The sequence below is a fragment of the Pseudophryne corroboree genome, chromosome 2, assembly GCF_028390025.1.
Source record: "Pseudophryne corroboree isolate aPseCor3 chromosome 2, aPseCor3.hap2, whole genome shotgun sequence".
Lineage (NCBI taxonomy): Eukaryota > Metazoa > Chordata > Amphibia > Anura > Myobatrachidae > Pseudophryne > Pseudophryne corroboree.
In genome coordinates this window covers 275,163,036-275,188,283 of record NC_086445.1, presented here as the reverse complement: position 1 = coordinate 275,188,283, position 25,248 = coordinate 275,163,036, and the positions used below count along the sequence as shown (strand labels likewise).

The 25,248-nt window shown below is 43.8% G+C and overlaps 1 long non-coding RNA gene across 1 annotated transcript in view; it reads left to right on the top strand.

Annotated features, from left to right (window-relative positions):
* The window catches only part of LOC135015922 (uncharacterized), a 47,324-nt gene that overhangs the window by 15,613 nt on the left and 6,463 nt on the right, over positions 1-25,248 (top strand). The window contains exon 3 of the long non-coding RNA XR_010214095.1: positions 4,661-4,794. This is a non-coding gene — a long non-coding RNA (uncharacterized LOC135015922). The remainder of the gene's footprint in view (positions 1-4,660; positions 4,795-25,248) is intronic.

Genomic DNA, 25,248 nt, shown 5'->3' with positions numbered 1-25,248 from the left:
AGCAGGCGAATGCACTGATGAATCGATACTCTTCGTGGTCTCAAAATTTGTTTGATCATGCTCTGGATCTCCTGAGCCTTTTCCACCGGTAGAAATACTCTTTGTACCTCGGTGTCCAGTATCATTCCCAGAAATGATAACCTCATCATCGGTTCCAACTGTGATTTTGGAAAGTTGATGATCCAACCGTGCTGTTGAAGTACCGTCAGGGATAATGCTATGTTCTGGAGTAACTTGTCCCTGTATCTCGCTATTATGAGGAGATCGTCCAAGTATGGAATTATGTTGACTCCTTGCTTGCGAAGGAGAACCATCATCTCCGCCATCACTTTGTGAATATTGTCAGAGCCGTGGAGAGCCCGAACGGTAATGTTTGGAATTGGGAGTGGCAATCCTGAACCACAAACCTCAGGTATGCTTGATGTGGCGGGTAAATGGGGACATGCAAGTAAGCATCCTTGATGTCCACTGACACCAGAAATTCCTTTTCTTCCAAGCTGGAGATCACCGCTCTCAGGGACTCCATCTTGAATTTTAACCTTTTCAAGTAAAGATTCAGAGATTTTAGGTTTAAAATCGGTCTGACTGAGCCATCCAGCTTTGGCACCACAAACAGGCTTGAATAAAAGCCTTGGTTCTTTTGTTCGTCAGGAACCAAGGAAATTACTTTGTCTTGACATAATTTCTGTATTGCGTTCAGCATATTTGTGCTGTCCTGAACAGAAACTGGCAAGGCTGATTTGAAAAATCGGCATGGGGGAAGGTCTTGAATTCCAACCTGTAACCTTGGGATACTATCTGTAATATCCAAGGATCCAGATCTGGGTGAACCCAGACCTGGCTGAAAAACAGTAGACGTGCCCCCAACTGATCGCACTCCCGCAGGGGAGCCCCAGCGTCATGCTGTGGTTTTGGCAGAAGTAGTTGTTGACTTCTGCTCCTGGGAGCCTGATGGAGTTGTAGATTTCCTACCTCTTCCTCTCCCTCTTCCTGCGAAGACGGGAGTACCCTTTGCCTTTTTGTACTTGTTGGGCCAAAAGGACTGCATACTATGAGAATGATATACTTTTTTAGCCGGTGCAGCTGCCGACGGCAGAAATGCTGATTTTCCAGATGTAGTAGTTGATATTTATTTATTTATTAACAGTTTCTTATATAGCGCAGCATATTCCGTTGCGCTTTACAATTAGAACAACAGTAATAGAACAAAACTGGGTAAAAACAGACAGACATAGAGGTAGGAAGGCCCTGCTCGCAAGCTTACAATCTATAGTATCATGGCATCCAGCTTTTCACTAAAAAGAGCCTCACCATTGTAGGGGAGTGCCTCAATATTTCTTTTGGATTCTGCTTCAGCATTCCATTGGCGGATCCAGAGCGCCCTGCGGGCTGAAATTGCAATAGCAGAGGCTCTTGAGCCCATTAAGCCAACGTTTTTCATAGCCTCAACTAAGTAACCTGCAGAATCTTTGATATGACCTAGAATTAGAAGCATATCATCCTTATCGACTGTGTCAATATTAACAATCAAGTTGTCTGCCCATTTTTCCACTGCGTTACCTACCCACACAGAAGCAATTGTGGGCCTGAGTAACGTACCCGTAGCAATATAGATGGACTTTAAGGTTGTCTCTAATTTGTGGTCAGCAGGTTCCTTTAACAAAGCTGACCCTGGAGGCAGGCAAAATTATTTTCTTCAACAACCTAGAGACTGAGGTGTCTACCATTTGGGGGTGACTCCCACTTTACGCCTGTCCTCTTCAGGGAAAGGGTACGCTACACGCAACCTTCTAGGAATAGCAAACTTCTTTTCCGGGTTAGACCAGGATTCTTCAAAGAATGCACTTAAGTCCTTAGACGGAGGAAAAGTCACTACCTGCTTTTTATTTAATTTAAAATAATCTTTTTCCTCAGGTGCAGGTGTTGTGTCAGTAAATTCTAACACCTTTTTTATAGCGAATATCATACACTGAATGCTTTTAGCTAGTTTGGGGTCTACTCCTCTCAAATCCCCAGTGTTAACCTCCGTGTTGGAATCTGTGTCAGAGTCCCTTTGCATAATCTGCGCCAGAGACCTTTTCTGGGAACTGGAGGGATCCCTAGTGGATGACATGGAGGAGTCAGCAAACAGTGCATCTTCCGCAGACTGTCTCCAATACTTTGTCTGTTGTTCAGACTCAGAGAATTTCTTTGCCAGTTTAGACATATAACTCTGCAGCTTTCTCACCCACACAGGCTCAGAACACTCTTGTGCATTCAAATTGGGTTCCTCTGGGGAAGAACTTTCTCCAGACATGGTACACACTTGTACAGCCACACCACTCTCACACAGGGGAGCTATTGGGGACAGACCTACACTGTCTGTCAGAGGGACCCAGAGGGATTTGCCAGTCCACACCACGCGCCCTATATCTATTGCATACAATATATACAACCACAATGCTGTCTTCCATTATTAAGTCCGCAGACCTAATGTAACATGTGCTCCCCTCCCCTTCTATAACACCATGGTACTTGTATCAGTGGTGTGAGGAGAAGCAGCGTTCAGGATCAGCACTCTGGCTTTTCTGTTGAAGAAAATGGTGCCCAATGAGTGTTACTGGCAAGTCTGAGGAGAAGCCCCATCCCCTGTAATGGCGCGATTCTACCTCAGTGATCGAATTCTTTATACTGGCGGAGGTATGTACATCAGCAGCTCGCATGTATGTACTGTATGCCAGTGAGAGTAAGGATTTTTATATGTCCCTCAGAGCGCGGGATTAGGGGACATCCTTGTGATTGGGGATTTTAATTACCCGGATATAAACTGGAGTAACGATTCATGTGCTAAAGCGAGGGGCAACAGGTTCTCAAATATGTTAAAGGATCACTACTTGTCTCAATTAGTTGAGGACCCAACTAGGGGTAAAACTACCCTGGATCTAGTAATTACTAATAATGTGGACATTATATCAAACACTAAAGTTGGGGAAACTTTGGGTAACAGTGATCACTATATGATCACATTCGACATTAGTTTCAGGAAACATAGCTACAGGGGTTCCACCAAAACTTTTAACTTTAGGAAGGCTAATTTCAGTATACTTAGATGTGCACTTAACGACAGAGTGGGAGGTTCTGTTTAATAACAAGAACACTTTGGAAATGTAGGATGTTTTAAAAGGGTTGCTGGATAGCACTATTCATAAATTTATTCCCATGGGCAGTAAACGCAGGAGTATTATAAAATTCAAACCAATGTGGCTTAACAAGACGGTTAAGTCAGAAATGGATAAAAAAACAGCTGGCTTTCAAAGCATTTAAAACTAATGGAAAGGAGGAGTCTTTCAAATATTACAAAGAATGTAAAAAGAAATGCAAAAAAGCAATAAGAGCAGCTAAAATGGAAAATGAAAAGCAAATCACTATATAGAGTAAAACCAAGCCTAAAAAGTTTTTTAAATACATAAACGGTAAAAGGTTAAAAAAAAGGAGAATATAGGTCCACTAAAAGATAAATTAGGAGAATTGATAAATGATGGAACTGATGGTGGGAGTAGAGCATAACAATTGTGGCAGTAATGATTCATGGGTAGATACTTGTTTTAAGCGAAGAAGTAGCTTGGGAGAGACTAAGCAAAATTAAGATGAATAAATCACCTTTCAATTAGCTCGGGCATGGTAAAATTATTGGCGTATAGCTGAGGTAGTGCCATTATTTAAAAAGGGATCAAAAATCTTCCGGGAAACTACAGACCAGTTAGTTTGACATCTATAGTGGGGAAAATATTGGAAGGAATTCTAATGGACAGCATACAGGAGTATCTACAGTCCGCTAGGATTATTAGCAAGAACCAGCATGGGTTTGTGAGGGACAGGTCATGTTAGACTAACTTAATTAGCTTCTATCAAGTTTGAAAATGCCTCTATACGAGGTGGAGACAGGGGCAAGAAATTGCTTCAATTAGAATCCAAATGGATTTTGATTGTATGGCACCAAGGGGATTGAATGAGTCCTTGGGGCTCATCAATTTCTTGTAAACTTGCGCAAACGATGCAGTTAAATGATCATGGATACGTCCGAGGTTGGGATTGGTCCATTATCATAGCATAAGGCATAGTCATATTACATAAGTAACAGCCCCCCCTATAGTGGCCTATTGGGGATTTGTCTGTAGGCAAGTGTGCAATATATTGTAGTAACTGTTTCAAGCTTTTGTAAATATTAATAAGGATAAAGAAATTTGACATATGGAAGTATTTGCCCGATATAAGTTCACACCCCAGGTTTATGTCCAGGTGTACACACTGTACTAGCACATTGCACTTTGTTTATATTGTTGTTTCACTAGGCATACTCTAGCTCAGGCATGTCCAAACTGCGGCCCTCCAGCTGTTAATAAACTACACATCCCAGCATGCCCTGACACAGCTTTAGCATTCTCTGACAGCAAAACTGTGTCAGGGCATGCTGGGATATGTAGTTTCACAACATCTGGAGGGCCGCAGTTTGGACATGCCTGCTCTAGTTTATGTTAAGCGCAATTTGTATGTATGCCGATGTCTTTTATCGCACATCACAGATTTGTTGTTGAACAATGTGCACTATATTTATCTAGTATCTAGATGTTTTAAATTAACTGATTGTTATAGAGCTTATGCTTTTTTCCCTATGTGACAGATCACGGCGCGTCGCCATGGCAACCGACCGGCCCATGCACATCACTTCCTGGCTGGCTGTGACGCCGAGATCAGAAGTGCGGGACGGGGAGGTTCGGGATCCGTGATGCACGCAGCTGGGAGTCATGAAGGGGGGTAAGTGGCACTAATTAATTCATGTATTTATATCTGCACCTATGCACTGTATCACTGTCTGAGGAAAGGGATTCGTCCCCGAAACATCACACACATTAAAACAGCATCCCTGGACGGGTGCCTTTTCACTATCCTGTGCAAGTCTTTGAGTGCCGCCTCTGTTCCTGTTTATATATATAAATGTGTATATATGTATATAAAACGAGATTTATGGTAAGAACTTACCGTTGTTAAATCTCATTCTGCGAGGTACACTGGGCTCCACAGGGAATGACATTGGGGTGTAGAGTAGGACCTTGATCCAAGGCACCAACAGGCTCAAAGCTTTAACTGTTCCCAGAATGCCTGGCGCCACCTCCTATATAACCCCGCCTCCGTGCACAGGAGCTCAGTTTTTGTTAACCAGTCCAATGCAGTAGCAGACAAAAGAGACGACAACTGATAGTAGCCACAAACACCACACTCTCACGACAGGAGAAAGTGTCAGCGGCTAATGCCATACTAACCCAAAGAAGCTAAGTGCGTCAGGGTGGGAGCCCTGTGGTGCCCAGTGTACCTCGCAGAAAGATTTAACAATGGTAAGTTCTTACCATAAATCTCGTTTTCTGCTGCGGGGTACACTGGGCTCCACAGGAATGACATTGGGGATGTCCTAAAGCAGTTCCTTATGGGAGGGGACGCACTGTAGCGGCACAAGAACCCGGCGTCCAAAGGAAGCATCCTGGGAGGCGGAAGTATCAAAGGCATAGAACCTTATGAATGTGTTCATGGAGGACCACGTAGCTGCCTTGCACAATTGTTCAAGCGTCGCACCACGGCGGGCCGTCCAAGAAGGTCCAACCGACCCGAGTAGACTGGGCCTTGATGGTAGCAGGATCTGGAAGGCCAGCCTGTACATAAGCATGTGCAATCACCATTCTAATCCATCTGGCCAGGGTCTGCTTGTGAGCAGGCCAGCCACGTTTGTGAAAACCAAACAGAACAAAGAGAGAATCCGACTTCCTGCTGAAGGCAGTTCTCTTCACGTAGATACGGAGAGCCCGTACCATATCCAAAGACCGCTCTTTGGACGACTATTCAGGAGAGGCAAAGGCAGGAACCACAATCTCCTGATTAAGGTGGAAAGAAGACACCACCTTAGGTAAATACCCAGGACGTGTTCTAAGAACCGCCCGATCATAGTGAAAAATCAGATATGGTGACCTACAAAACAAGGCACCCAAATCCGATACCCGTCTAGTAGAGGCAATAGCCAGCAGAGAAAATACCTTAAGAGAAAGCCACTTAAGGTCTGCAGATTCAAGAGGCTCAAACGGAGACCCTTGCAACGCCTCCAGAACCACAGACAAGTTCCAAGGAGCCATCGGTGGAACATAAGGAGGTTGAATCCGCAACACACCCTGAGTGAACATATGCACATCAGGTAAGGTCGCAATTTTTCTCTGAAACCAAACCGACAAGGCAGAAATATGAACCTTGAGGGAGGCCAGACGCAAACCCAAGTCTAGTCCCTGTTGTAGAAAAGCCAATAATTTGGCCGAAGTAAACTTGAAAACGTCATGATTATGAGACGCACACCAAGCAAGGTAAGAATTCCAGACCCTATGATAAATCCGAGCAGAAGCCGGTTTCCGGGCCTTCAACATAGTTTGAATGACCGCCTCAGAAAATCCTTTGGTCCTCAAGGCGGAAGCTTCAAGATCCACTCCGTCAAAGCCAATCAGGCTAAATCCTGAAACACGCAGGGGCCCTGAACGAGGAGATCTGGGCGCTGCGGAAGTAGAAGGGGACGCTCTATCGAGAGACCCTGAAGATCTGAGAACCAATGCCGTCTGGGCCACGCTGGATTCCTCCTTCTTGCTTGAACTTCCTTATTACTCTGGGCAGGAGTGACACCGGAGGCCCCACTTGTCCACGAGGAGTTGAAACACTTCTGGATGGAGGCTCCACTCTCCGGCGTGTACGTCCTGACGACTGAGAAAGTCCGCTTCCCAGTTTAGGACCCCCGGAATGAACACTGCCGATATGGCTGGCAGATGGCGTTCCGCCCACTGAAGAATCCGTGATACTTCCCTCATTGCCATGCGGCTTCGAGTGCCGCCTTGATGATTGATGTACGCCACCATGGTGGCGTTGTCCGGCTGTACTTGAACAGGTCTGTTCTGTGTTAAATGCTGGGCCAAGTTCAATGAGTTGAACACTGCCCGCAATTCCAGAATGTTTATCGGGAGGAGAGACTCCTCCTTGGTCCACCAACCCTGAAGGGAGCGTTGCTCCAACACGTCTGAAGGACCCAGTTGGAGATCCAGAAAGGACGAACCCTGCTCAATTGTTGGTCCTGAAGGCAACAGCTCAGCGACAGACGGACCTCCGGAGACAATGAGATCATTTGAGACCTGATCCGGTGAGGCAGGCCATCCCACTTGGCAAGAATCAGCCTCTGGAGAGGGCGGGAATGGAATTGAGCGTAATCCACCATGTCGAAAGCCGACACCATGAGACCTAGCACTTGCATTGCCGAATGTATCGACACTTGCGGACGAGATAGGAAGCATTGAATCCTGTCCTGAAGCTTCAGGACTTTCTCTTGAGACCAGAACTGCTGGTTGTGAGTGTCCAACAACGCTCCCAGGTACACCTTGCTCTGAGCAGGGACCAAGGAGGATTTCTTCCAGTTGATGAGCCACCCGTGGGCTTGCAGAAACTGGTTAGTCAGATACAGATGGCGTAGGAGAATCTCTGGGGAATTCGCCAAGATCAACAATTCATCCAAGTACGGTAGGATCCTGACCCCTTGACGGCGGAGTACTGCCGTCATTACCGCCATGACTCGTGGAGCCATGGTCAAACCAAAAGGTAACGGCCGAAATTGGTAATGGAGGTTGCCAACCGCAAACCTCAGGTACTGCTGATGCGACACTGCAATGGGAATATGCAGGTAAGCAGCCTGTATGTCCAGGGAGACCATATAGTCCCCAGGCTCTAAGGCCAAAACAATAGAGCGAAGAGTTTCCATACGAAACTTGGAGACCTTCACAAATTTGTTCAAGGACTTAAGGTTGAGAGTGGGTCGGGAAGACCCATTTGGTTTCGGGACTAGGAACAGCGGTGAAAAGTACCGCTTGCCTCTCTGATCCAGAGGCACCTGTACTACCACTCCTGTGTCCAGGAGGGACTGTACCACCGTCATGCAGCAGGCTTGTCAGTTTTGGAAGCAGGCTGACGGGCAGCCCAGGCCCGTTTGGGTTTGGGCTTATTGGGTTTGGAAGTGCAAACCTGCTTTTGGTACGCCTGACCTTTTGCTTTCCCTAAGGGACGAAAGGAGCGAAAGGAAGTACTCTTAGCCTTTGGCACCGAAGGAGCAGTACTAGGAAGACATGCTGTTTTAGGAAACACTAAGTCAGCCACTATCTTGTTGAGGTCTTCTCCGAAAAGGTCTCCTTTGAAGGGGAGTACCTCCAGGGTTTTCTTAGAGTCCATGTCCACAGACCAGGACCGTTACCAGAGAATTCGGCGAGCCAAAATGAACATAGTAGAAACCTTGGTCGCCAGAATACCGGCATCAGAAGCCGCCTCTTTAATGTAATGAGACGCTGTAACAATATACGACAGGCATTGTCTAGCATGATCAGAAGCATTGGAAGGCAACTCCGTCTCCAGCTCTTGAGCCCATGCTTCCACAGCTTCTGCAGCCCATGTTGCTGCAATAGCTGGCCTATGCACCGCACCGTTTAGGGCACAGGTTCTCAAACTCGGTCCTCAGGACCCCACACGGTGCATGTGTTACAGGTCTCCTCACAGAATCACAAGTGACATAATTAACTCCACCTGTGGACCTTTTAAAATATGTCCGTGAGTAATTAATAAACCTGTGCACTTGCTGGGTTACCTGCAAAACATGCACTGTGTGGGGTCCTGAGGACCGAGTTTGAGAACCACTGGTTTAGGGTATAGATTGCTTTCAAACAACCCTCCACGCGCTTATCCGTCGGCTCTCTCAAGGACGTGACGGTAGTTAGAGGCAGAGCTGAGGATACTACCAGCCGTGCCAATTGAGAATCCACTGGCGGGGGTGTTTCCCAATTTTTGCTAAGCTCCGCTGCGAGGGGGGTAGCGAGCCAGCATCTTCTTGTGAGGCGTGAACGTCTTTCCTGGATTTACCCAGGACTCCTGACGTATGTCGACTAAATGGTCAGAGTGAGGTAAAACTTGTTTAACCACCTTCTGACGTTTAAACCTGTCCGGTTTCTTAGGGGCAGTGTCAGGCTCCGGTTCATCATCAACCTGAAGAATGAGCCTGATAGCCTCTAACAAGTCAGGAACATCCACCTGCGAAACAACTTCCCAATCAGAAGCATCAGAATCTGTGGGGTCCGTATAAACGCGATCCTCATCAGACGAGGTGTCTAGGACGTTGGTGGATTGTGAGGAAGTAATTGCCTGCTTAGAGGACCCCTTGGTCTTAGGCGGGTGAGGGTTAGATTTTTGAGCAATCAGTGATTGGTTCAATTGCTGTAACTGATTGGACAGTTGATCTGCCCATGGCGGGTTAACCGTGGGGACAATAAGCGGTTGTACCGGAACAGGAGGTCCCATAGGGGGCGTTAAGTCTAGTTACCAGTGTATTCAATAGTGTGGAAAAGGTAGCCCAAGGTGGGTCATTTTGCACCCCCATTGCTACAGTCCCACTGGGGGGCAAGGATCCCCCGGAACCTGAACCCTCAGCTGCTATGTTATCCTCAAATGTGTCTGCAGCGTCAACACCATGCAATGTGGGATCAGCCCCAGCTCCGTTGCCCTTTGTAGCTGACATAATCAAAAGCTCAATGCAAGGCAACCCAGTACAATATCAGCAGCACAATACCTGACAAGAACCCAGTGTAGTGTATCAGCACAAACAGGGAATTCAAAAGGTATATGGTGAGTGGTGACTAAAAATCACAGAGAAAAATACACACTGAGTATATCCTGTGAACTGCCTATGTTATGATAAACCTAACACACTTAGCCCCCACAGGTTATAGAATATACGAATAGAAATCTGAGTTAGATACACGAAATGGAGGTCACACAGCAGCTATATGCACACAGAGTCACAGTTTGTACAATGCAGAAATTATGACATGCAATAAAGCTGCATTGGACTAGCAATACAGAGTAGTACTATGTATAGATATACAGTTAATAGATATAACAATGCACAGTAAAGACTGGATGTTTATCACAGGGTACTTGTACTAAATAACCCTGACTAAATGCACTTTTTCTTAACTAACACTGTCAGCAGACATGTAGAATACTTAAGTGTCCTGTAAAATGCACAGCTCTGACATGCAGGCGACTTTACAGAGGAGGATTTGCCCTAACAGTCCCAGGATCAGCTCTGCTTGCTGTAATGGCGCCCAAACGCTGACAGGGAGTGAGGGGGAGAGATATGCAGCTCCAGGGCGGGAACATTTACTCTAAATGGTGCCCTGGGGCTTGGGGAGGGGCTACAGGTCAAAGCCTTATCTCCCTGCTGGACTTCACCACCAGGTTCTGGGGGCTTAATAAAACAGTTTTATGAGAGAAAACCTGTGCCCATGCCCTGGTGGTCTAGTGGGGTCCCTGTACTATCAGTGTCCACGCCAGCACGCGCGGGATCACGATTTACAGTGGGTCCCGTCGAGGGGACACCTTACCTCCTCCCTGAGTGCGGCCATGCGATCCAGGAGAGCAGCGGTCGTGTGTGTGACTAACTTGGAAGAAACCAGAGCCTCCGCTGTAGGTACCCAGCAACCAGGGCGCGGGAGTGTACAGCACCGCTGGGGGAGGTGATGGAGCTGCAGCAGGAGATGTCTGACTGACATCTAACACAGTGTCTCTGCTGCAGCCCTTGAAGTCATCAATATTATTTAAAAGCTTCTCTCAGGGCTGCTGGAGCAGCCCCCGTTATGTATCTGCTTACTGCATGGCACCAACTACAAAACTGAGCTTCTGTGCATTGAGGCGGGGTTATAGAGGAGGCGGTGCTAGGTATTCTGGGAACAATTAAAGCTTTGAGCCTGTTGGTGCCTCGGATCAAGATCCTACTCTACACACCAACGTCATTCCCTGTGGAGCCCAGTGTACCCCGCAGCAGAAATAGATTTTATATATATATATATATATATATATATATATATATATATATGGTGCAGAGGGTCCGGCACTCCAATAACCGTTTCAAAGTTCCCTGGTGCCTTCACTTTCCAATGGGGTAAATACAATACGGGCGGTGTGCAGCACTCAGGCTGACAAGGAAGAAATCACCACTGTCCAAACTTCTTCAACGTTTCAATTTTACTAAGAAAATTGTCATCAGGAAAATATACAATACAAAATCGTGCTTACCTTATACCCTTCACCAAAGTGCTGTGTGTGGCGCCCGTTCGGTGGGGACCCGTTCGGCTGCTGCTGCGGCGCAGTGTGATGACGTCATCGCGTATAGCGTGATGCGCGTCAGTGAGAGACCCGTCACCATGGTAACCCGCTGTAGCTCTCCTGTGTGTAAACATGCAAAGCATAAAGGCATATGGAGAGGATCCTAAACCATGGATAAGTGCAATCATGCTTGGTATATTGAAGGCCACACATAGATATAAGGTGCCACATAGTAGTAGCCTCCTGACTAGAAAAAAAGAATACTGGGGCCGCTGCTTAGGATCTATGGAGGACTATACAATCAAGAATAGGGGCTAGGAATATGATTAGAATGCATACTAAATCAATTAAAGCAATCGGCTGGCACTTAATGTGACAGACAGCTAACTCAAAGATAGATAGACAAGTAACTGGATGAGACCTAACCAGGGGACACCGGCTGTGAATGTTAATAAACAATAGTAACCAGTAATGCACCGATCATGTGCAGGACATTCCCAAGGTCCCCATAGGAGGTTAGAAGAAACATGCTACTGGTAATGCTTCGTTTAGTCCTCGTGGTGTAATCACATCCAATTTCTGGATACATCTGGATTCACATCTCAGGAGAGCCTTGTGTCTATCTCCGCCTCTGATCCTAGTAGGGATGTGGTCGATCATGCGGTAATGCAGGCTGGCCAAGGAATGCTTAAAGGTTGCGAAGTGGCGTGCCACCGGCTGTTCACTGGTCCCTTTGGATAGAGCCATTCTAATGGCCGATCTGTGGGCTGTCATCCTTTCCTTAAATTTTCTCTTGGTTTTACCGACGTAACTAAGGCCGCATGGGCAGATGATTTGGTAGATCACAAAAGTGGATTCACATGTAAGATGGTGTTGAATATGTATTTTGTGGCCCAAATGTGGATGGCAAAAGGTGTCTCCTGGAATGAGATGTTGGCGTGTTGTGCAGGTACAACGGAAGCAGCCGAGTTTACGGGTTGTCAGAAAGGTTGTACTGACAGGTTTTGTTTTGAGAGAAATGTCCGTTTTAACTAGCATATCTCTAAGATTTTTGGATTGTTGGTAACACGGCATGATCTAGGTATTCTGTAAATTCGACTTGTTATCAGTTTGGATAAGATGCCAGTACTTTTTCGTGATTTGTTCGTCTCGTCTGAGGCAATGTTAAAGGTACTTTTCCATGGTAGTTTTAATCCTGCAGTATTCTTTGCTTTCTTCCGTAGTAATACACCTCTGTCCATTGATAATACTTTAGACTTAGTGATATTCAGTTGTTTAGAGTCATAGCCTCGCAGTATGAATCGACTAATGAGGTCATCCATTTGAGCTGATGCCATATCTTTATCTGTGTTAATTCGATGAATTCTGATCATCTGTAAGTATGGGAGGCCTAATTTTAGCCCCTTAGGATGACAACTGGAGTTGTGGAGAAATGTGTTCCTGTCTGTTGGTTTTGAGAACACTGTAGCACTGATGCTGGAGTTAGTGATAGAGATTTTGACGTCCAGGAAGTCGACGGTATTCAGATCCATTTTATACGTCCGTTTAACAGGGCTCTTGGACGCATTGTGTGTGTCCAAGATGTTCTGTAGTGCGTCTTGAGGGCCCTTCCAGATGATCAAAAGATCATCTATGAATCTCTTGTATAGGATGATATTGGCTGAAACTGTGGCGTCAGAGAAAAAGATGTCCTGCTCAACATCGAACATGTATATGTTCGCATACGTGGGTGCCACGGCCGATCCCATGGCACACCCACGTAATTGGAGAAAAAATGCGTTATCAAACAAAAAGAAATTCTTCGTTAACACAAGCTCTAATAGGTGTAACAGAATTTCAACATGAGCAGGGTCAAATTTATTAGACAGTACTTTCTTTACAGCGTTAAGGCCCTCAGGGTGTGGGATTATCGTATATAGGCTGGTTACATCAGCCGTTACCAATCAGGTATCTTGTGGTATATTGTCTAATTCATTCAATTGATTAAGTAGAGCAGTTGTGTCCATAAGGGTATGTGGGTGTTGTTGTACATATGGCTGTAGTATAGAGTCTAGTAGAACTGATGTAGGCTGGAATAGCGACCCCCTCGCCGAAATGATCGGCCTCCCTGGTGGTGGATTGACACCCTTGTGAATCTTTGGGACTGTATATAGGATGGGTACCACCGGATGTTCAGGGAGTAATAGTGCCATGACCTCTTCCGTGATGATCCCTGCGTCAAATGCCAATAACAATGCTTCTTTAAGCTCTTTCATGAATGGTATAGTAGGATTGCCATTCAATTTAGTGTATACCCCTGGTTCATCCAGTTGACGGTAAATTTCTATCCGATAGTCGGAGATGTCTTGCAGGACGATAGCCCCGCCCTTGTCTGCTGGTCGAATAATCAATTGAATATTGTTAGTTAGATTTTGGAGGGCCATAGATTCAGACTTTGATAGGTTACGTTTATGGGTCTTATTCAAAAGTGTCAATTGTAGTGTCTCCTGATCCACTAAACGCATGTACGTCTTGATGCTAGCGTTATTTGATAGTGGGTCAAAAGTGGAGGCTGGTTTAAATTGTAACAATTTCTTCGGTATAATACTGCTGGTTTCCGTCTGGTTAGCGAAATATTCTTTATATTTAAGCTTGCGATGCAGTTGATTTTTCGCCACCTGCCATTTCAGGTCATCAAACGTAGCTGATGGTATAAATGATAGACCCTTTGATAGGAGGCTTCGTTCACTATTAGATAATTCATGGTGTGACAGATTTATAATCACTTCCGCTTGTTTGGTGCGGGTGGATTCTTTCCACCTGCAATCACGCTTGTACTGGCCCCCTCGTATAGTTGCTTTGCTTTGTGGGGTCTTACTGTGCGAGTTACAACTTCTAAAGGGGCAGTTCCCTTCTGGCGATTAGGGAGTGATTCCTGATCACTGTTGGTACTCTGACCCTCTGTGGAAGTTTCTGTGTCCATGTCAGTTCTTGGATAGCGGCGACGTCTGAAGAAGGGTTTTTTCCTTACCTCCGGGTTGTTACCTGATAGCCATCTGTAGACCTGATGATTTTCATAATCCTGATCTACTTTGTCAAATTTAGCTTTCTTAAATTTGATCAAGTCCCGTTTGTAGGTGGCTAATTGATTCTCTAATTTGACTAACCACTCATTGTCTGAATTTGATGTCAATATCGGGAGATGTACTGTTTCATATTTGCTAAGGTTCTCCTTGGAGTTCTCCACCTCCATGTTCGCTTGCTCTATGACTAATATTATTCTACTGTGTATCCCGCACCAGACTTAAGTTATTCAGTTACAATATTGGCAATATATTGAAAAACAAAAACCAGCTAGTTATACCTCTATGACTAATAGCATGAGGTCTGCTGAACATTTATTTAATATTGAAATCCATTTCCGGTAGAACACTGGATTGAATCTGCCAATCGTAGGGCAATTCCTTATCCTAAACCCCCTGGGGATCTTTTTAGCTCGGAAGTAGTCACTCAATGTTATGGCATGGTATGTGAAGTCTATTTCTTTCTTCTTCATTCGAAGTAGATCTCTGAATATTGTTTCTGGGGTTAATGCCTCAGCTTGAGTTAACAGTTGTTCTTTGTGCAAAATAGCTTCTGTATCTGATTCAGAGTAACTAAAATATTCCTGTAGGGGAATTAGTGCTGGATTAAACAGGTTCTCCTCTCCCTGTGGTGCACTCTCCATGATGGTGCTGTACAGGAATGAATATACCGGGTATATTGGTTCCGTGAGTTAAAAATGATTATTGCATACACACAATAATGCACAATGGTTCCTGGATGCAAGAAAATCTTAATGGCTCAATGAGCAATGTTGGTTGCCATGACCTGCTGGAATCCCCGTGGTGTATGGATGCAGCATATGTATGGTGCAGAGGGTCCGGCACTCCAATAACTGTTTCAAAGTTCCCTGGTGCCTTCACTTTCCAATGGGGTAAATACAATACGGGCGGTGTGCGGCACTCAGGCTGACCAGGAAGAAATCACCACTGTCCAAACTTCTTCAACGTTTCAATTTTACTAAGAAAATTGTCATCAGGAAAATATACAATACAAAATCGTGCTTACCTTATACCTTTCACCAAAGTGCTGTGTGTGGCGCCCGTTAGGCGGGGACCCGTTCAGCTGCTGCGGCGCAGTGTGATGACATCATCGCGTATAGCGTGATGCGCGTCAGTGAAAGACCCGTCACCATGGTAACCCGGTGTAGCTCTCCTGTGTGTAAACATGCAAAGCATAAAGGCATATGGAGAGGATCCTAAACCATGGATAAGTGCAATCATGCTTGGTATATTGAAGGCCACACATAGATATAAGGTGCCAGATAGTAGTAGTCTCCTAACTAGAAAAAAAAGAATACTGGGGCCGCTGCTTAGGCTCTATGGAGGACTATACAATCAAGAATAGGGGCTAGGAATATGATTAGAACGCATACTAAATTAATTAAAGCAATCGGCTGGCACTTAATGTGACAGACAGCTAACTCAAAGATAGATAGACAAGTAACTGGATGGGACCTAACCAGGGGACACCGGCTGTGAATGTTAATAAACAATAGTAACCAGTAATGCACCGATCATGCTATTAGTCATAGAGCAAGCGAACATGGAGGTGGAGAACTCCAAGGAGAAAATTAGCAAATATGAAACAGTACATCTCCCGATATTGACATCAGATTCAGACAATGAGTGGTTAGTCAAATTAGAGAATCAATTAGCCACCTACAAACGGGACTTGATCAAATTTAAGAAAGCTAAATTTGACAAAGTAGATCAGGATTATGAAAATCATCAGGTCTACAGATGGCTATCAGGTAACAACCCGGAGGTAAGGAAAAAACCCTTCTTCAGACGTCGCCGCTATCCAAGAACTGACATGGACACAGAAACTTCCACAGAGGGTCAGAGTACCAACAGTGATCAGGAATCACTCCCTAATCGCCAGAAGGGAACTGCCCTTTTAGAAGTTGTAACTCGTACAGAAAGACCCCGCAAAGCAAAGCAACCAGACGAGGGGGCCAGTACAAGCGTGATTGCAGGTGGAAAGAATCCACCCGCACCAAACAAGCGGAAGTGATTATAAATCTGTCACACCATGAATTATCTAATAGTGAACGAAGCCTCCTATCAAAGGGTCTATCATTTATACCATCAGCTCCGTTTGATGACCTGAAATGGCAGGTGGCGAAAAATCAACTGCATCGCAAGCTTAAATATAAAGAATATTTCGCTAACAACCAGACGGAAACCAGCAGTATTATACCGAAGAAATTGATACAATTTAAACCATCCTCCACTTTTGACCCACTATCAAATAACGCTACCATCAAGACGTATATGCGTTTAGTGGATCAGGAGACACTACAATTGGCACTTTTGAATAAGACCCATAAACGTAACCTATCAAATTCTGAATCTATGGCCCTCCAAAATCTATCTAACAATACTCAATTGATTATTCGACCAGCAGACAAGGGCGGGGCTATCGTCCTGCAAGACATCTCCGACTATCGGATAGAAATTTACCGTCAACTGGATGAACCAGGGGTATACACTAAATTGAATGGCAATCCTACTATACCATTCATGAAAGAGCTTAAAGAAGCATTGTTATTGGCATTTGATGCAGGGATCATCACGGAAGAGGTCATGGCACTACTACTCCCTGAACATCCGGTGGTACCCATCCTATATACAGTCCCAAAGATTCACAAGGGTGTTGACAATGTCTATAATATTTGTCCTATTAAAAACACGTTAAAGGTTAAAGAACACAGTACGCAATTGGCGTAAAAAGTACCGCAAGGGTACTCCCTTAACTATACCTTAAGGAATGTACTTATACTGTAAACCTCTGTGTAGTGGGAGAGTGTAGATGCAACACAGAATAACCTTATTACCTTTAAAGCTGTTCGAGCGTCACCGACGCTCTGAGATTACTTAACAATATAAGAAATACACAGATACCGTGCTCAGGGTCCAACGCCTAATATATATATTATGAATGATATACTTGCAAAAGAATTAAACACAATACAAGTCATACACTACACTATAACATAGACTACCTAACCAGATTACTACACAGGAAATACAATACAATACAATTACTATTTAAGGGAAAATAAGAGAGAAAGAGAAGGAGAGAGAGAGAGAGAGAGAGATTGAGAGAGATTGGCTCAGAGTAACAAGAAAATTAATATGATTGCGGAGAAACACTTACACATGTGAGGAACAATCGCTGCGCAGTCAGTCAATGCTGAGAATCTTTGTTTAGAAAGTACTTGAGCTTACCCATGCTGCCTGTCCCTATATACACAACACCCAGCAACACAATTGTCCCTACAATGCCGCATGGGGCAGAAGCTAGACTCCATTTTGGGAAAACTCCACTTGATTCCAAAGACTACACCACATGGCTGAAAGGGGGAGGGGAAAATACCCGGCAGCAGCCATTTTAGATTTGCAGGTCCAAACACATGGCACGCTCTACTACACCACAATCACATAGCAGAAAACACAAGACTCCATTTTATTCCAAAATGTCCAAGCCTCAAAACAATGCATATGTTCTGATTTTACAATTCCAAACAATCTAAATCACCTTTCACAATTTCAATCCAACTTCCTAGAACCATCTTATTAAATCTCCATAGGCAAACAAATACCACAAATGCTATGCTACAGGTTGTCTAATGTTCCACTTCATCACAGACTTCACAGAGTATTCAGCACAAACAAGTTACAATCACACAGCTGCGCAAGCCTCACCATCCCCAAGCCATTTGTTTCTCCAAACCAACCACTCTATGCTTACCCATCATTCCACAACTACCCCACCACAAAACACACATTTAAAACTACTCTATGCCAATCAGCCATGAGATATTGAGATTATGGTACTTAGCCTTTGATGCCTGGCGATGATCCAGCCATGCTTCTGAGACCTCTGTTCTGAGTGCAGCCACATCACATCTGCTCTCTGAGGCAACCTGCAAAAAACTGACCCCCAACCCCCCCAGACAGGAACTATCCTCCTGTGAGTCTGTTCCTAGGGGAGGGGTCTCTCTCTCTCCTTTGTATATGTTAATCAGGTTCAGCCCTGAAAATCTTAGTAAAAGGTTGGCTTGATCATCCATTGTTCTCAACAAAGTGATCTCAGCTTTTATACATATAATCATATCTATCCGCTGCAATGTCCCACAACTTCACAACCAGCATCAAACTAACCCACACATCATTCTGCTTGCTTCAATACCAAACATGATGGGCGCATCTGGTTCTGTTCAGATAATACATATTCATGACATCAATTCATCAGCCAATTCTAAATCTCCATGATGTCTGGTGCTTGACATTATTATAACCATGTACTGTATGAAACAAGCGCCGAATCCATCTCCGTGCCATGTCCGAGCAAATGCGTGTGTTTCCATATATTGCTGTGCTCGCTGCGCATATTTGCAAGTATATCGACTTAAATGTGTGTGTGGTTTGTATGTTCTCTCTATGTAATATTTTTGACTTTGACAGTCCACCCTTTGGCAGTCACCAATAACTGCCACTTCCTAAAACATTTCAAAAAGAGAAAAATATATGTCAGGGGTTAATACATTTACATGGTTGGGTAGGGGAGGAGAGGAGAAGGTAGAAAAAGGGTATGACCTAGTGAGATAGCAGAAGCATCTGTGTATGAATCCGTGCTTGGGGGTCATGTATCATCGTGCCGTACGTGTTTTAAATCAAGCTTCGAGGTATTGCGAAGTATACATTTGAATTCCTTCTTATCCCGTGGTACGGGTCTGTGGATGGGCTGTCAAACTTTACCGAGCTCTTTTCGGCTTTGGTTGTAACAAAATGGGGGAGCACATTTTAGTTGATGATACATGAATGGGGGTGATATGTGATTGCTGATATCTGTGCCTGTATTCCCTATCGACTATGTGTGTCATTACCTGAGGGTTGTAGAAATGAAGAAAAGACATAATTACGGTAAATGCGGTGGTATTCTATGTCAGGTAAATGAACATTCGTCGATTGAGGTCTTGTTTGGTGTCTGTTGAATGCAGTCTTCTTTGTGCTTTTGCCCATAAGGTGCGAGCAAAAGCTGTCAATGTCCATAGATTTACAAAAGTGTTGGGCTAGCGTAATTTTAAAATTTCTAGGGAAACTGGGGATCCATGGCATAGTTCATCAAAAATCTGTGTATCAGGTTGTCAAAACTTCTTCTTTAATCCATCTGTTGTCTGTATATCGGCTCATCAAATTCCTCGTCCAATTGGGTCTTTTTACCTTGGAGGAAAACGGAAAAACTGGTGAAAGAAACGGACCGTATAATCGCATTTTCATTACATCATTGTTTCTACCGTTGGGTCATAAATCAAGTCCATTGGGATTACATTTTCCTCACTCCTTAGACTCATTACCTCAGGTAGTACTTTTCCAATATAACACAATCCTTCAGAGTTTGGGGCAAGCCACTTATACGCCTTCCTCCCGCATATGAAATATGCATATTTCAGTAGGACATAACCATGTTACACATCTTCCATGTGATAATCTCCTAATCCTAATTCTCCCATCTGCTTAGTACACGTATCAGTTTGTACGATATGTGCACAGTATCCTAGTGATACCTCTCCAACTCTCGTAATCCTATTTCCTAAGGTATACCTATATCGGAAAGATTTTCCTCTACTGGCTATGTGGCGTATAAGCTCTGTATCTGTAGGCTTTCTATCTGCTCTATGCGAAAAGGTCATGGTTTGGTTACTCCATGACACTTCCCAATTTCCCGGCTTTCGGGGATTGGAGATGTTAAAACCTAATAGGGACCTATCCACATGGTATTGGTGGAGCTTCAAACTAGGAGGGCTGGAGATATTAAACCTCGTGTCCACCGGCCTCCCACCCTTTAGCTCAAGTACCTCCCCTACCGTTAAAGGAAATGGTACTAGCCCTGATTTGCTATGACCTTGAGGTGCTTGAGAGCATACCCAACAATCTGTTTTATTTAACACATTACCCACTAAGGAGTGATAGTCACTCAATGGATGCCGGTCCGTATGGATATTAAAACTGGATTGGCATTTCTTAATGCACCCATCCTCAACTACGTTGTTATAGAGCCTACAGATACAGTTTTCTTCAGCTAATAATCCTTAAAAGAAAAATGTTTACAAATAACATGGCTGCTAGATCGTTTCCGGTACTCGCCTTTGCTTGGTGATTGGGTTGCTATTGGAAATTTACACCTCCATCTTTATCATCAGGACCTTTCTGGATCCTTTCACGACCTCACTGATACTCTCACCGAAACAGACTGCTCTGGTCAACATCATGGTCAACAGGAAAATCCATATCACAGTCTCTTGGGGCAAGTCCGTCTTACAGGAGGAGAAAAGAAGAAATTTGTAATGGGGTACAGAAAATCAGTTTGAGGGGGAGAGAAACTTGTTACGATGATTAGTTCTCTAGTCTTGTTGTTCTTCTTGTTCTGTCGTCATCTCAAAAGGTGCTGTCTCTCAGTCTTCTAAACGAACATTCCGGTGATGCAATATTCTTTCAAATCAGCGATCTCTCTGTAAGGAGCAAAAATCTTGCATTACCATTTGTCTAACTGATGTGTGACATACCATCTTTAAAACATGAAAACATGAGTGAGAAGAGAGGGGAAAAAAAAAACAAAAGAGAGAGAGAGAGAACACTTCATATGCATATATATATTACATAAATCTCCAATAACCAACAATACAATAGGAAAAGAGAAAAAAAACATTTTTCAAACATTTTTCAAACATTTTTTTTAAACATTGTCAGATCGTCAGGCTGTCATATCTACATGTCCAATGGTTTCTTTGCGCCGTCCCTCCCCCCAGCACCATACTCCACTTTCTGTATCTGGCCAGGATACATTGATGCGGATAGGTCATGCTGGGGTTTGGTAGACTTCTGCAAAGACCAAGCGGATATGCAATGTTTGAGTTCTTACCAATAATCGTCAGAGATGGGGAGAGAGAGAGAGAAAGAAAAAAAACATTTTCACAAATACATTTACAACGTTTCACCTGGTCATTCCTGTGTCTTCAGTGAATGACCTCCCTATTTGTTAACCGTTACCTCAGGCTTACCATCAGTCCTAATGATCACCTTTCCTGACCACATATCATGGGTGTGGCCCAAAATTCTTCCTATATGATCCCTGATTATAATTGTGTGTATTATAATTTTGCTCATTTCTTGGTCTAGGGGGTCTGACTTTATGTGGGTTATTACAGTTGCTGGCATAATGCCCTTCTCTTCTACAATGATAACAAATCCTTGGCTTTCTCCATGTGCTAGGGGCCTGGGGTTCCGGTCGACTTGATGCCTCCTCTAGTGCTTGGATGTTCAGTGCCATTAACCGCTTTCCCTGTACCTACCTGATTCCTTGGATACCATGATTATGTCGTTGTCTAGGGGGTTCATATACCTTCTGTGAATTTTTGATCATACACTTAGATCTTTCCTAGGATCTGGGTAATCAGACATGATTGATCTCAATTCTGTCCGGGACCAGAGACAGCGCATTGCCCTGTCCTTGACGGGAATGATTCCCTGATCGTCAGTCTTCCCATTGGGGACTGTGATCACCCTGACCGGATCAAACTCAACTACATCATCTTGTTTTGGTCTTACAATATGGGGTACATTTGTTCGTGCGTGATATAAAACATTGTACGTACCTGTGGACACGACCTCACCTGACCCTCCGTTAGGGGGTTTGATTATTGCCTTTACCGATTTGGTCGTGTCCACCTGGATGTCTTGTAGGATGGCTTCTGGAAGAGGTGCCGACATTGTTCTGGGCTCACTTTCTTGTTTGTATTCCTGAGGGAAGTTTGACATGGGGTGCAACTTGCATAGGTTAATAGTTGTACATTTAACAGTATTACAATTATCATTGTTACATTTATTACACTTATTCTTATCATCTATACTACAGTTGCTAAGAGCGTTTTTTTTTTATTCACCCCTGTGCTTTTCTCCGCAACCATAATCCTCTCCATTGCCATGCCTCTCCTCTCAAGATAAGAGTCAGATAAGTCAATTAAATCTCTTTGCAATTCACCTTCCTGTTGCCATAACTGCAAATGATCATAATGCTTGATTCGTCTCTTTGCTGATTTAATGAGACCTATCCTTCTCCTTAAATTCGTTAACACTTCTAGGCTGAAGCTACCTACTCTTGGGAATTTCTCCCCGTCATGTCTAGTCATTCTCTCCCATTCATCACATAAACTTTCTGTGTGACTTCCGTATTTCTCACACATTACATACCTTGCCGACCCAATTGGTCGGTTCACTGAATCAACCCGAACCGAGGTTGATCGCCCCCTACCTGAACAAGTGGCCCCCATAGTTCGAAAGTGTTGCTTTATTCAGCCAACCCTTACGCAAACCAAAATGTTCAAAATAGGCTGACGGTGGCGGTTTACTGAGTACCCCACTCACTCGCCCACGCCGACCAATACGACCTGATCACACCGATATGGTGCTGGCGTACTCGACCTAGGGCCCCTGCGACCTGAACCTCTATTTACTGGAACCTGTGAGGGGGATCCGAAGAACACTTACTCTTTCCAGTAACTATTGGTTGCTGGATAGTTCCTGAGTGAGCAGCGAACTTCCCTTAAAATAAAAATTTTTTTACACAAATCACGTTAGAATGTACAAATAGCGTTTGTGACCCCTTTACTCTAATGGTACTAGGTCAGATTACTAACTAATGTACACAATTACGTGCGGTACAATCGTTTAGTGCACAAGCAACTAATCTTATGTACTGAGCGACCAACGGAATCGAAAATTTCGGCTGCGAATTCCTTCAGCCAGAGCTTATATGGCCTATATGGGTGTTGCACCAACCCTTTCTTGGTGTTGTGCCTGTGGACTGTATAGCGGACTTCCTTGTCTGCTGTACCTGAACCTGCTGGTCTGTTATGACCTCCTGGTCTGTTACAGTATGACCTCCTGGTCTGCTACACTCTAATGCTCAAATTGTATATTTAACCAGGGATGCCTCCCTAGCCACCATGTACGTCACTTACACGCATGTACCTCACGAGTACTCGACTTTTCTTGTGGTTCAACCTTAAAAATTGTAAAAACAAACACTCACTCACCGCATATACACTTTTGTTTCTATTTCTATTTCTGCGCAGAAATTTTTCTTTAGACCAGATGTGTTACCAATTAGGAGAAGGATCTGTTAATTTAAATTTGGAATGTTAAACTAGATTTGTGCGATTTATCGCCTGGCGTTATTTACCGCGTGGCGCTACTTATCGCGTTGAGAGGAGAGGAGAAAAACTTGTGTTTTGAGTTACGTGGGCGTACCCGGACGCTCCGTTGCGTAATTTACGCTGCGTGCGTCGGCCTTTGGTTTGCGTGCACAAATCTCAATCCTTGTTAGAGACACGTGTACGCAAAATAAAGATCCACCGTAACACAATTTATATGTTTATCAATGTAGATGATCCTTGATCATCTACCGCACACCACACTGACTTCGCCTTATCTCCCAGGCAAAACTGTGTGTTTGTCTATACTTTAACTATGTTACCTTTACTCTTAAACTATAAAATAACGACAAATCTCTCTAAGCACGTTTATCAATTATAGAACTGGCAAACAGGAAGGTGAGATATGTGAAAGTACACAGATGAAAATGCAATTCTAAATTTAATCTAATAACATACATTGATGTAAGCACAGACATATAGACATTTAGACCTTATTCAGTGCTTCTAATTTGCATATGAATTGCTTTTTAACTAGAGTAACTCTGTAAAAGGCGATTTATTTCAACACTGCTAGGGAACCTAACCAGTCACACAGGTTCATCTGCATTTCAATGGCCATCCTGCACCAAGCAGAGTAGGGTGGTAAGGAAACCAAAAGAAAAGGAAAAAAAAAAAAAACAACACTTTGTTTTATCTGTGTATCGTTCTTAAATCAAATATTTAATTTATTATTAACTGTTATTAAACTGTATCTGAACTACTTATGATTGACTATGATATGGACTAAACAAATGCATTGAAAAAAACTCATTAAATGATGATTTCTTTTTGACAGTGGATGGCTGATTATTTCTTGAAAATCAGCCATTTTAGGGGGAAAAATTTTTTTTTTTGACCTTCCCAAAATGGCCGCTGCTCCTCCCCCTTCCACCTCCATGAGGGTCACACAAAATGGGGGACAGACCATGCGGCCTCTAGTCACAAAGAAAGTCATCATTCAAACTCCTAAAGTTATTCTAGGCCTGAGTTTTTTTTTTTTGTTTTTTTTTTTAACTATATCAAGGCTATGCAGCAACTTTTAAATGTACTTTTAAACCTACTTAAACAGATAAACCATCCAATCTGCGTGTGTTGTTCTTACCTCCGGTTCCCGGATTCCTTCAGCACCCTTTACTAAGCGAAGCAGACGCTTAACTGGTCAGCACTGCAGTATCCCCGACCTCCAAACGGTTTAACGAGGGATGCTACTTTCTACCTTCTCCGCCCTTTGCTGACCTGATAATGTCTGCTGAAGTTACCTAGTGCAGATATGTGAATCCCGGAGGACGAGTCCCCCAATTGACAATGTCTATAATATTTGTCCTATTAAAAACACGTTAAAGGTTAAAGAACACAGTACGCAATTGGCATAAAAAGTACCGCAAGGGTACTCCCTTAACTATACCTTAAGGAATGTACTTATACTGTAAACCTCTGTGTAGTGGGAGAGTGTAGATGCAACACAGAATAACCTTATTACCTTTAAAGCGGTTCGAGCGTCACCGACGCTCTGAGATTACTTAACAATATAAGAAATACACAGATACCGTGCTCAGGGTCCAACGCCTAATATATATATTATGAATGATATACTTGCAAAAGAATTAAACACAATACAAGTCATACACTACACTATAACATAGACTACCTAACCAGATTACTACACAGGAAATACAATACAATACAATTACTATTTAAGGGAAAATAAG